Source organism: Phascolarctos cinereus, unplaced genomic scaffold (assembly GCF_003287225.1).
Source record: "Phascolarctos cinereus isolate Bilbo 61053 unplaced genomic scaffold, phaCin_HiC Scaffold_3;HRSCAF=262, whole genome shotgun sequence".
Taxonomy (NCBI): Eukaryota; Metazoa; Chordata; class Mammalia; order Diprotodontia; family Phascolarctidae; genus Phascolarctos; species Phascolarctos cinereus.
This window is the reverse complement of record NW_027555736.1, coordinates 120453374-120466296: the sequence shown is the minus strand read 5'-3', so window position 1 is coordinate 120466296 and position 12923 is coordinate 120453374. Positions and strand designations below refer to the sequence as shown.

Sequence of the window (12923 nt, the reverse complement as noted above, 5' to 3'; positions counted from 1 at the left end):
ACATTATATATGTATATATTATTATAAATACAGTTGTCCCTATTATAATGTAAACTCCTGTGAGCAGGAATTGTTGATGTATTCTATCACCAGTGCCTGGCACATAGTAGGTGCTTTACAAATGCTTGTTGATTGATGGACATTAGAAGGAAAATAAAGTATACCAGAAGGATACATACACCAGTCTACGAAAAAAGCCAACTAGTGCCCTTCTTCCCTGATAACAAGACATGCCACAGCACAGGTGAGATCTGAGCTAGGAGATGGCCAGCTCTGCATGGCCTAGATGATGAGGTTTAGGGGCTCAGGGGTGCTGGGACCCCAATATCCTGCCTGAAAGAATTTGACCCAAGCCTTCTTTCAGCCAAAGACAAGGTTCATTAGAACATCCGTCATATTGGGCTTAAGAGTCTGCACACTAGTAAACTATTGGCTAGATTATAAGAATCTGACCAGTGCCTAGATTATAAAAATCTCAGCATTTTAATGGAGACAAGATGGACCTTATATATAGAAAGCCTGTGGGAGGGATCTAGGAGTGGCCAAGTAGTTTATGAGGTAATGGAATTCTAGGGAAATGGAGCCTATATAGGATCAAAGGTGGGAAGTGGCCTGGGGCCATAGGGAGGCAAGACCTTGGAGGGCAGATTGGGTGTAGCCACAGTGAAAGGTCAGTTGATGGGATTATAAACTCAGGCGATTGCCAAAGATTTGGCCATGTGGGAAAGTCCAGAGTTTCCTTTTGGGGGTCTAGATCCCAACCCCATCGTTCTCCCCTCAAATTCTTTTGGGGTAAGGGGCGAAGGTCTTGGCTTCTGAAACCGTTTCCTGCTGGCAAAGGGTCTAGAGCTGTCCCTGCTGGAGGGGGTCCCAAAGAGGAGGTTGACTAGAACTGAGCACAGGCTGCATCCAGGGAATGATGTGGGGACAGTGGCTGGTACTTGCTGTTTGCTACCAACTGTAGGTGAATGGCGCATAGTCTGGAAGACATAAATCTGACAGAAAAAACTGCAGGGCCCAGATATAAAGCAGGGACTAGATTTAGGGCCCAACTTTGAGAGGATAAAACACCCTTAGCTCTGTTTGGATTCAGATAATTCAGCTTTCCAACCATGCAGTATCAAATCCACCTCCCACCCTTAATCCTAGCTAGGCCCCATTCTCACTGGCATTCTATTACCTTACTGTCCCTGAAAACTACTTGACCACTCCTAGATCCCTCCCACAGTCTACATATAAGGTCCATCTTGTCTCCATTCAGGTGCTCAGATTCTTATTCAGCCACTGCTCAGATTTTTACAATCTAACCAATAGCTCACAGATGCTCAGACTCCTTAAGAGTCTGGCTAATAATGGCAGATCTTTAATAAACCTTGTCTTTGCCTGAAAGAAGGCTTGGGTTGAGTTCTTTCTGACAGGACCCACGTATTGTGATTTTGAGGTTCCAGCATCCCTTAACCTCTAGACCTCATCAGGATCCCAATGTCTGCCCTGTCCAAGAGCAAGGATACGTCAGGCTGATATTGCCAGAACACCCAGGCCATGGCCACTCCTTGCCCTAAACTCAAAGAAACCTGACTTCCAGGCTCCACAGAGATACGGGTCAGCAGAACTGACACTATCCTCACCTGTACAGTGGCATGCCCTATCATGACAAAGTCTCAGTTGGTTGTATCACAGATGCTACATGTAGCTTACATCCTCCTTTTGTCAGGATAATAACAAATTGTAACAAGGTATGATCTTCAAAGTGATCTTAGAAAACCCTCTCATTCCTTTTTCTTTTTTTTTTTTTTTTTGCTTTTAGGCAATTGTGGTTAAGTGACTTGCCCAGGGTCACATAGCTAGTAAGTGTCAAGTGTTTGGTCTGAGGCCAGATTTGAACTCAGGTCCTCCTGACTTCAGGGCAGGTGCTCTATCCACTGTGCCACCTAGCTGCCCCTCATTCCCCTTTTTCTAACTGACCTATCCACCCCTCACAAGACCCCAAAAGTACTCGAATTGGCTATGGCATACAAAGCCTTTCATGGCTGGTCCATCCTACCTTTCCAGACTTGCTGCACATTATTCTCCACAACTATGATCCATCCAAACTAACCTTACGGTTCCTTACACATAGGACTCCATGTCTGGTCTCCATGTCTTTGCTGTGCCTAATGCCTAAAATGTCACACACACACACACACACACACACACACACACACACACACACACACACACTCTAGAATTCCTACTTCCCTGGAAGGCTCAGTTCAGGAGCCACCTGAAGCCTTTTCTAATTCCCCTAGGTACTAGTGCCTTCCCCCCAGATTATCTTGTTTTGATTTGATCTATTTCAGGTTGTCCATTTCCTCACACTACTCCTTTCCTCCCCCATAGATTATATAAAATCATCAGGGGCAAAGACTTTCCCTTTTGTTTTTGTATCCTCACAGACTAGCACATAGAAAGCAATAGTAAATGCTTATTGATAGTCACAGTGTGAAAACTGCCTAATTATCATTACAACCCAATAATTATTGTGAATAACACTAAATATGTATCTGATTAACTTTGCTGCAACTTTTGTTCCATTGAAATACTAAACTCTTATGTAGTCTTTATAGTTTCTGCTCACCTAGCATGGGGGCCCATCTATCCACAGGTTAAAAAAAAATGCCAATGAACAATGGAATTCAGACATTTTGTCATTTAAGACACAATAGCAAAGTCCTGACTGAATGAGCATTTATTAAAGACTTACTATATGCCAAGCTCTACAGGCACAAATACAAACAAGCAAGGCAGTTTCTGCCCTCAAGCAGATTACATTTTAATAGGGAATGAAAACACATAATAGGAAGGTTTATATCCCCTCCCACTTGGTTTGGAAATAACCAGAAAGTGAAGAGAAGGTTTGCTTCTGAGCAAGATGAGCAAAAATTCACCTATTAGACAGCTCAAGGTCTCAGAAGCTCAAAGTCCAGATCCCAGAAGGAAGGGGACAAAAAGGATGGCCAGAGTATAGGTGACATGGTTTGGAAAGTGGCCAGATGCCCCAAATTCCCCTCCCATAAAGCTAGCTGCTAATGCCTGAAATATTCCTAGGAAAAAGGCCTTAATCCTGAGGAGAAATATACTAAGCTGTTAAGTATCTGTGGGGTCTGGGTTGGGGGGAAGCCACTTATGATTCTTACTACGTTAGTATGACTCAATTGAATAAGACTGCTTTTCTAATACCTAGCTGAGATTTCAGCCAGAAGGAATGGGATTTCAGGTGTGCTGGGAGAGGAGCAAGGAGAAGAATCAATTATTAACACCTTATTGTGAATTATTTTATCAGATCATGGAGGATCTGCATTGTGCTATCACTTTGGCTGTAGGCTTGCATTTTTCTAAGTTTCTATTTTCCCACTTGTTTTGGAGGACTCAGTATAGGACAAATCAGTGAAGATACTCAGCAGAAAGCAGCAACCCTGAAATACTATTTCTGGAGATAAGATGCAGCTGAGGCTTCAAAGCAGTTATGACCTTGGCCAGTGGAGCAGCCTAGCAACCTAAAAGGATCAATGAGGCCAAGGTCTTGGTTACTTTAGAGTGTGGCTATTTGAGTTGTGTCAGCATCAGCAGGAAAAGCATTGAAGAGGACATGGAGGAAGGAGGGCATTAAGTTCTGTGGCCCAGCTACTGCTCCCAGAAGCTCACTTGTACTCCTGGGTTTGGACCTGGGGCAGTAATTAATCAGCTTCTAAGAAACAGAGAGAAGCCACAAGAGTTTCTGAATTGATGACATTGTATAAAATTGCTCCTGGTATTTTCCTCTGACTGTCTCCCTCACCTGAAACACTCTCCCTCCCTTGCTCCTAACTACTGACCTCCCTGGTTTCCTTTAAGTCCCAACAAAAATCCCACCTTCTACAGGAAGCCTTCCCTAACCCCTCTTAATTCCAGGGCCTTATTCTTTTAATTATTTCCTATTTCTCCTATGTAGTTTCCTTTGCATATGTTTATTTGTATGTTGTCTCTCCTATTAAATTGTAAGCCCCTTGAGGGCAGGAATTGTCTTTTGCCTCTTTTTGTATCCCCAGCCCCTAGCACAATGCCTGATACATACTAGGCACTAAATAAATGTTTAATTGAATTAAGAAGACCCACTAAAATCCTCTGCCACATATTGTGTCCTAAAGAGATGAAATTTCCTCCCCTCCCTGCCTCCCAGGCTCTCAGCACAATCCAGATATCCTGGGTCTGCAAAGCACTAAATTCTCCTACCCAAATTGGGAAGTCTCTGTGACAGATGTTCTTGAGGAGCCCAGAGTCCACCTCTGCTATGGACTTCAGTGATAAGGGAAGGGATCATTGGTCCTATTGAGTCCTAGAGAAAAGAACTGTAGCTTCTCAAGAGCCTAGAGAACATCTAGACTCCTGCGGTAAGTCTCTACCTCAAGCTTCATAGAATCAGCAAATCTTAGAGTTAAGAAAGACCTTAAGGTCCATCTAGATCAATCTCAACCAAAACCACGAATCCCATCTATAACATACTTGACAAAAAGTTATTCAACCTCTGCTTGAAGGTGTCCAGGGATGGAAAACTCACTAACTCGTGAGGTGGCCCATTCCGTCTGGGGACAACTCCGAGGTAAAATCTGCCTCCCTGCTAATAGTCCTAATTTGCCCTCTTGGGCAAAGAATAAAAGTCCTCCCTCATCCATCTAACAATCCTTCACATCTTTGAAGACAGGGTCTTGTTTCTTTGTGACTGTGTGTGTGTGTGTGTGTGTGTATTGGAAGAGCATGACTGAGGGGAGGGGGATAGGATAGATCACTGGTCCACAGGAAGTGCCAGAAGGCACTGGAAATGCAAAATCCCACGAGGACACTTTGGGGCCACTCCAGCACTTATCACAGTGCCTGGCACATAGTAGGCATTTAATAAATGTTGACCAATTGACTGATTAACTCCAGAGCCAAGTCAATCCTTAGAAAAACTACAAAGTAGGCAAGGGTTTTTTCATCCCCTCTACCCGATGCCAGTACCTCCTTGTTCCCCCACTCATGTGCCCCCTCCTATGTGCCCTTATTTCCCAACCTATGCTGTCTTCCCAAAGCCCTTTCCTGTGGTGCTCTGCTCCACCCTAAACTCCCAAATTTTGCATATTCTTTTCTGGGTCCCATTTCTAACATCCATAATTTGACCACCCTGAGTCCCATTCCCCCAAGGCCCTCCTAAGTAATTGTCAGGCTAATCTGATTCACAAATTTTGCAAGAGTGAATGGATAATCATAGAAAAAAAAAAATATATATATATATATATATCTCCTCATAGGTAATATATTTGCCTTTTAGCAGAGACTTTCAAGGTTTTACCCAACAAGACTGACCAAAATGATGTGAAGTCCAACCAACAGGGGTGGCATATGGAGGGCAGCATATAGGCAACTGAACACTCCATTAATGAATGGGAAACCAGCTATAAACTCTGTTAAAGGAAGAACTAAATTCTCTGAGGGAGCACCAGATTAGACTCAACCAATCAATCAATAAACATTTATTAAGCACCTACTATGTGCCTAAAGCTGACAAGTGCTGGTGCCAGATGTGACCAACAGTGCTTATAGATTTATGGGCCAAAGACATAATCTCTGAACACCATATTTATAGCCTGTTACCAGAAGAAAAATCACAGGATGTTAAATCTGGAAAGTGCCTAGAAACAATCTTGTCTATTGGATAGATTAAGGTAACTGAGGCCCAGAGAGAAAAGTGACTTAGCCAAAGTCAAACTGCAAGCTAGTGACAAAAGTCAGTCAATCAACAAGCATTTAGTAAGCACTTACAACATGTCAGCTATTGTTCTGAGCACTGGGGATACAAAGAAAGACAAAAACAGTCCTTATCCTCACAGACTTTGCATTCCAACAGGGGAGACAATATCTAAATGTACAGAGACAGAAAGTATTCTCAGCGCAAGATATGGAGACAGGACATAAAGTGTTAAGTTTCATATGAGAACAACTCCAATGTACCTTTCCTTGTCCCACACTGTTGGTACTTTGCCCATTGTCTGAGTCCAGTTTCCAAATATATGATACAATCTGATTTTTTCTTTCCCAGAATAGAAATACTTAGAGGTTGATTGGGGTGTGCCCCCTAGGGTTTTTTGTTTTTTGTTTTCTATTTAGAAATCTCTGTCCCTAGCATCTGTCCCCACCATCAACCAACTTTTCCTGTATTACATACTTGGTGCAATTATTACTGGGAATCACAACAAAGCAAAAACATCTTTTTTTTTAACTCAATGCACATTTATTTAACACCTATATGCAAGACAGGGAACACAACTTACCATACAAAGGTGAAAAACAACTTGGTCACTGCACTGAAGGAGCTTACATTCTAATGTAACATTTGAAATGCCAACAAATGGGGATGATACAAGATAGAATGTGATAAAAAGCAAAGGAGATGTCCAGACTGGGTATTCTGGAAGTTTCAGGAGGGAGAGTTCACCAAGGAGAAGGAGATACCTGACCTGAAGAGAAGGATTCTAAAAAGTGGGGATGAAGAGGAAGTATATTCCAGTCATGAAGAGCAATGCATGCAAATGCCTAGAGAAGGAAGAGTAAAAGATGAGAGAGCAGTGACCAGTTAGAAGTCCAATTTTGTTAGAATTATATCCAACAAGAAAGCAGGAATATTAGTAACTCATGGCATTTCCCTTCTTAATAATACTCTCACAGGTCATGAAAAGACATATAGTATTAGAAGCACAAGTGTGTTAGAAAGGACCTTCAAGATCAACTTATGGACTCTTAAGAACCTGCTCAATGCAATGACCAACTACATTCCAGAGGACTGATAAGGAAACAAGCTACCCATTTCTGGACAGAGAAGAGATAGAGGCCAGATGGAGAACACATGCTCAAGTATGGCCAACGTTTGGATTTGTTTTGCTTGACTATGCTTATTTGTTACAAGGGTTTTATTTTTCTTCCTATTGAAGGGATAGAATGGAGAAGGAGAGATCAGCAATAGTTCCACCAGCTCCAAGAAAAAAGAATAGGGTCACTGAAACATTTCAAAGAAAATGGACAGAAGAGAAGAGAAAGAAATTCAGAAGCAACACAGAAAAGCAAGCCAGCTTTGAAAGTAATAAGCCGAATTTATTATATACTTGTTCTTTTAAAGCAATTCATATGTAATACAGATTTGCAGTTACATAGACAATCCTCTTTTTCTGTTCTAGTTTGTATATGCACATGTTAATGGGGGGGTGGGGAGGTAGGGAGAGGAGGTGTTTGTCAACTACTGAATTAAAAAAAAAACTAAAAAGAAAATGAAAGGGAGCAAAAAAAGAAATGAGATCACCCCAAGCAAGGGGTGAAATGATGTGTCTAAAATCAAATTTGCAATAAGCAGCAGAACCAAGATTTGAGTCTTGGTATTCTTAGTCTAAATTCAGTGTTCTTTTCATTGCACCACACTGCTCTGTCATTTGACTTAGGAAACTGGGGACCAGAAGGAGGAAATGACTTGCCCAACATCACACAGGTGGTGAGAAGCAAGAATGAAAATCTAAATCAAGGTCCTCATTCCAAATCTAACTTTCTTTCCATACTATTCTCTCATTTAACAGATGAAGAAACAGAGGCCCACCAGAGTGAAGTCCATGTAATGGAATATTACTTTAGCCACAAGACATGATGGATACGATAAATGAAAAGAAGCATGAGAAAACTTATATGAACTAATGCAAAATGAAAGAGGCAGAACCAGGAAAATAATGTGCCCAGGGACTACAGCCACACAAATAGAAAGAACAATAACAAAATGATCAAAACTGAATACTAGAAAATATAATGACCAAGCTTGGCCTAGAGGAAGAGAGATGAGAAAGTAACTTCTTGGCAGAGGTGAGGGCTGTGAATGTGAAAACATTGCATGTTAATCTTTTTCATTATGTTGATTAGTTTTTCTGAACTGTATTTTTCCCTTTTCAAAATTCCTTTATAAAGCAAGCTTTCTGGGAAGGGGGAAAATAGGGGTTATATTGGGAAATGGAGGAAATATAAAAACAAAAGATATCAATAAAAAAATTTTAAGAGAAAACTGAGGGATAGAGGGTAATTTACTCCATTTCATAGCTAGAACTTCTGGGAAAATATTCTCCCAAATCTTCAAGGATGAAAGTGACAAAAGCACTTGTGTGTCTTATTTGCCAACAACACTCCTCACCTTACTACACATACACACATACTAACACACTAACACATTACCAGCATCAAAACACTTCTCTAAAGTAAACAGTGTCTTGATCTTGGCATCACATCTGGTCTGTTGCTGGAGTGGTGACTGGTTATTTATGGAACTCATTTCAAGTTTCTGCTGTTGCCTGACCCATCTGTTTGACCATGCATCCTCCCTCAGCTATGCTGGGTTCTGACTGATAGTCCTGGGCCAGATGGGGATCTGCCCCAGGCTAGAAGCTGTACTGTCTTTCTTCATAGGCCATATGGTAAGGGCAGAGAATGACCCCAGGTCATTGGGCAAAGAGCCACTAGATGGGGCTGGAGGAAGCACCATCAGAAACAGACCCTGGGACACAGATGGGTCACTTAGTCTTGATAAGAAACATACCAGTGTTGAAATAGAGTAAGTGTTGGAACTTACATGGAGAAGAAAGGCTGGAATAAGGTCAGCACTCCATCAGAAGGCAGCCTACCACAGAGCAGTAAGTACTGGACCTAAAGTGAAAAGAGACCTGTGTCAGAATCCTGGTTCTGACACTTAAAAAGTTGTGTAACCCTGGTAAGTTACTTCACTTTTATGAGCCTTTTCCTCATTTGTCAAATGGAAATGACAGTACATGTACCATTTACCTCACAAAGATGAGGAACTCACACGGGAAATCCTAAAGCAATATACGAATATGCATAATTATTGTTATAGGATTTAAAGCTGGGAGGGACCTTAGAGGTAATCTAGTCCAACCTGCTCATTTATAGATAAAGAAACTGAAGCCAAGAAAGGTCAAGGGACTTGCCCAAAGTTCTACAAGTTGCAGAGAGAGAATTTAAACCCAGGTCCTCTGATGCAAAATCCAATGTTCTTTCCATTGTGCCACAATGGAAATATTCAAAGATGTGTGTGTGGAAGGAGCTGATGGAAATAGAAGGCAGATAAAGGTCTTAACATCTGCAAAAATCTCCTTGTCTGTCTTCAGTGAGTACGTAATTATGGTATGAAGGCATTTATACACACACACACACACACACACACACACACACGCATGCATATATACACATATGTTTGCTGGAGAAAAACATAAAGGTATTGAGAAGGATTTGTATAAAGTAATGGGACTTATTTTTCAATAAAGATACCAGAATACATACGCACACTAGTGTTGTCCTTCTCAAACGTGTTCCCCTTGGAAGTCTAGACCCTTATTTCAATGAATAAGTAGAAAGTAAGTTCCTTGCAGCCAGGGGCCATTTGTCATTTTTTTGTCTTTGTGCCCTAACTGGCACAGTGCCTTTTTCACTTAATAGGCACTTAATAATGTTTGCCGTACTGAAAGTGTCACTGCTCAAAACTTGTCAGAACACATCTCTGGGAATTGCCTTTATAGGCAACTTATGAGCCAGGCAAAAAAAACAGTAATTACTTTATAATCACACAGGTTACCTTGGTTTTCCCCAGCTTTCTTGATTATTCATCTTATTAACTAGACTTGATTCCAAATGACTTTCCCAAAATCAAACGCATCCTCAAAGGACAAAGATTTACCATGATGGAGCACCACAGTCATATGGAGGGATGCTGGCTACAGCACAACTCTACATCTCCTATAGTCACATCTTTTTGCATATATGTGGGAGGTAATAGTGGATGGAATTAAAAGACTAGAAAAAGTCAACCAACAAGCATTTATCAAATATCTGCTCTGTGCTCTGCCCTGCTGCCCCCTGCCTTTTACCTCCAGGAACAGCTATCAACTGGAGTTAATCTATTCAACTCTGGGACTCACCCGGGGGCAGGGCTACCTGGGCTGTTGGAGGAAGATTGAGGGAAACGTTCACCTCAACATTCTATTTCTAGTTGGCTCTGGCGTAAGCTTCACCCCACCTAGCCATCCCACCAGGGCTTGGCCAGATCAGGCTTCTTGCCAGCTACTCTGTCAACATCTACATATGCCCCACCCCACTCTCACTTTTCACCTCTGTCTCAGGGAATAATAACTAAATCAACATTACCATTCCTACAGGGAAGGATAAAACTGGCTCTACTTAAAATCCTTGTGATTCTGAATAATAAACTAGTAACCATTCCATGCCCCATCATACCTGTCTAATCCCTAATGAGTCTCTACCCAACTCCATCCTCCCTTTCCATTGAGCCCTGTAGAAAACTATTTCTATTTTCCCATACCTTTCCACAGGCCTCCCTCATTTCTAGAATGCTCTCCTGTGCCTCTTGGAGCCCCTAGTTCCCTTCAAGGCTCAGCTCAAATGCCACCTCCTTTAAGAAGGCTTTCCTGAGTCTCCCAGTTGTGAGAGTCCTCACCCTAATCACTATTTTTTAAAATGCATGCCATATTTTCTTATAATACCTGTAAACATGTTGTATCGCTCTGGCAAAACAAAAACTCCTTAAGAGCAAGGACTGTCTCATTTTTTTACTCATATCTTCAGTGCCTAGCACAGTGCTTAATAAGATACTTAATAAACTTGTTCATTGGTTGATAGGCAAGGCGGAAGACAGGAAAGAAAGGTAAGGTATTTCCCATCCACAGGAGCTCATAGTCTAGTAGAGACAAGAATGGATCTCTAGGTATCATCTAATCCATTCTCTTGCCTTCAGGCAAAAACCAACCACCCGTAACCGTCCCAGAGAAAAATGATTTTATTTCACTTAAAACGACTCCAGAGAAGCTGACTCCATAATACAGATCAAGAATTCATGTCGATGTTTAACAACACCCTCTGCCTTCACTTACACTGTTTCTCCTTCCTAGAAATACCTTCACCTTTTCACCTTTTGAGTCTACCCATCCTTTAAAACCCAACTCAGATACCACATTGTAACTTCCCCTTTCAAAATTAAACTGCCCCTTCAAACCAAATACACATTTTATTGTGTAGCTTGGTAATGCATTTATCCTGCAACATTTGACTCTCTCAAAAATGTCATCAGTAGATGTTACAGGTATTTGTGTTTGTCTTATCTTTCACCAGACCAGAGAATGAACTGTCTTATCTAAACTTTGTATCTTCCTGCCCTGTTCCCTACTATCTAGCAGACTATTCTCCATAGAAACTTAATAAATATTTGTAAAATGAAAAATTGATTATGAATGAATTCTCCCTTATAGCTAATCTAAATTTCTCATGCAGCAATATGCCTATTTTCTCCTGTTCAAAGATCAGTGGAGAAAGCTGGTCATCATCCCGTCCAAGAGTCCAGAGGACCTTTCTCTAAGATGAATATTCTCAGCTCCTTCAGCCTTTCCTCATAAATCCTATTTTCCAAACCTCCAAGTTTTTTGTCTCACTTTTTGAACCCATTTGATGTTCTTCTATAATTGTAGAACCCCAAACTAAATAGTTCAGGCTTTAACTGCTTTCACAACTTTTAGGCTTATCATAAGTATTCACCTTTTTCAGGTTATCAGTTATGAGAACAAAGAATTTCTAACTTCTCCAGAAAAGGATCTTTACATTCAGGCACTAAAGAAATCCACCAGTCAGTCTCAAAATGAACAGGGTCAGCCAGTTACAACCAGTGAATTCTCTTTGAAATGTCCTCAGGTTAGCTGGTCTGGGTATCAAGTGAAATATAGGTAAGTAGGTGGACTCCTTGATTTGAAAGCATCAGCAATACTCTTCAGCTTTGATGCTGAAGAGGCAGACGTCCAAAGGTATACCTTAACTGCTGCCCAGGTTATAACCCATTAGATCTGGGACAAGGCACATATATAGAAAAGAGTCACTGAAAAGCCATTCTGATCTCCCTGACCCCGATCCAAAATATTCACAATCTGCTACAGAATCAGTCAGTCTGAGGGTAAGAAGCAAAAGCATAATACTATGCAGAAAGCTAAAGCACCTAACATGTGAACTAAGAGGCATGAAATATACCACCTTTTTCCTACAACCAGCTGATGGTTTTCCAGTCAAATTCTGCCATCTTGTGGCACAAGTATATATGGGAAAAGGAAACAGGCATGAAGGATACCTTCGACCTTGCCTTCTGTCCAAAAGCTTTGTAAACTAGTAGACAAACTGAGGCCTGGAAAAAACCTTAATTTAGAAAGGCAGAGGTCATCCACTGCATCCCAGGTCATCCCCACTCACCTTGACTTATGTCTTGCCACTAGATTTCGCTGACTCTGGACAAGAGAGGCTGACAACCTCGTGCAGCTGTCTCTTAAATCCAATCCACAAACAAGTCAAGACATCACTTTTGTGATATCATTGCTCCTTTTCGAGAATGAAGGCTCAACAGCAACAATAACAATCTGGTAGTGCCTTAATTCATGAAAATCCATTTGGAGAGAAGCACTCTACTGCACTGCTGCCTCCACCTACACATATACCTCCTACCAAACCCATTAAAATCTAAAGTCCAGACCCAATGTGTTGGATGACTGATTTTCTTCCCCAGAGTCCTAATGGCACTCAGCACAGGAAAGAGACAAATTTATCAGGTGTCCAAGGACCACACCCTCATCTGATCCTAGCAGAAAACCCAAACACATAAAAGGCAAGATAGCTGAATGGAAAATGAATATCCATAGGCTTTGTTTTTGTTGTTCAGTCATGTCCAACTCTTCATGGCCCCATTTGGAGTTTTCCTGGCAGAGATACTGGAGCAGTTTGCTATTTCCTTCTCCTGTTCATTTTACAAATGTAAAAACTGTGGCAAATAGGATTAAGGAACT

The 12923-nt window shown here is 41.3% G+C and overlaps 2 long non-coding RNA genes across 2 annotated transcripts in view; one reads left to right on the top strand and one right to left on the bottom strand.

The window, feature by feature from the left end:
- Positions 1-10537, bottom strand: part of LOC144456298 (uncharacterized) — a 96443-nt gene extending 85906 nt beyond the window's left edge. Inside the window, exon 1 of the long non-coding RNA XR_013485303.1 lies at positions 8651-10537. This is a non-coding gene — a long non-coding RNA (uncharacterized LOC144456298). The remainder of the gene's footprint in view (positions 1-8650) is intronic.
- Positions 6992-8089, top strand: LOC144456299 (uncharacterized). The gene is made up of 2 exons (XR_013485304.1): positions 6992-7129; positions 7617-8089. It is a non-coding gene; the product is annotated as an uncharacterized LOC144456299 (long non-coding RNA).
- Positions 10538-12923: the final 2386 nt, after the last annotated feature.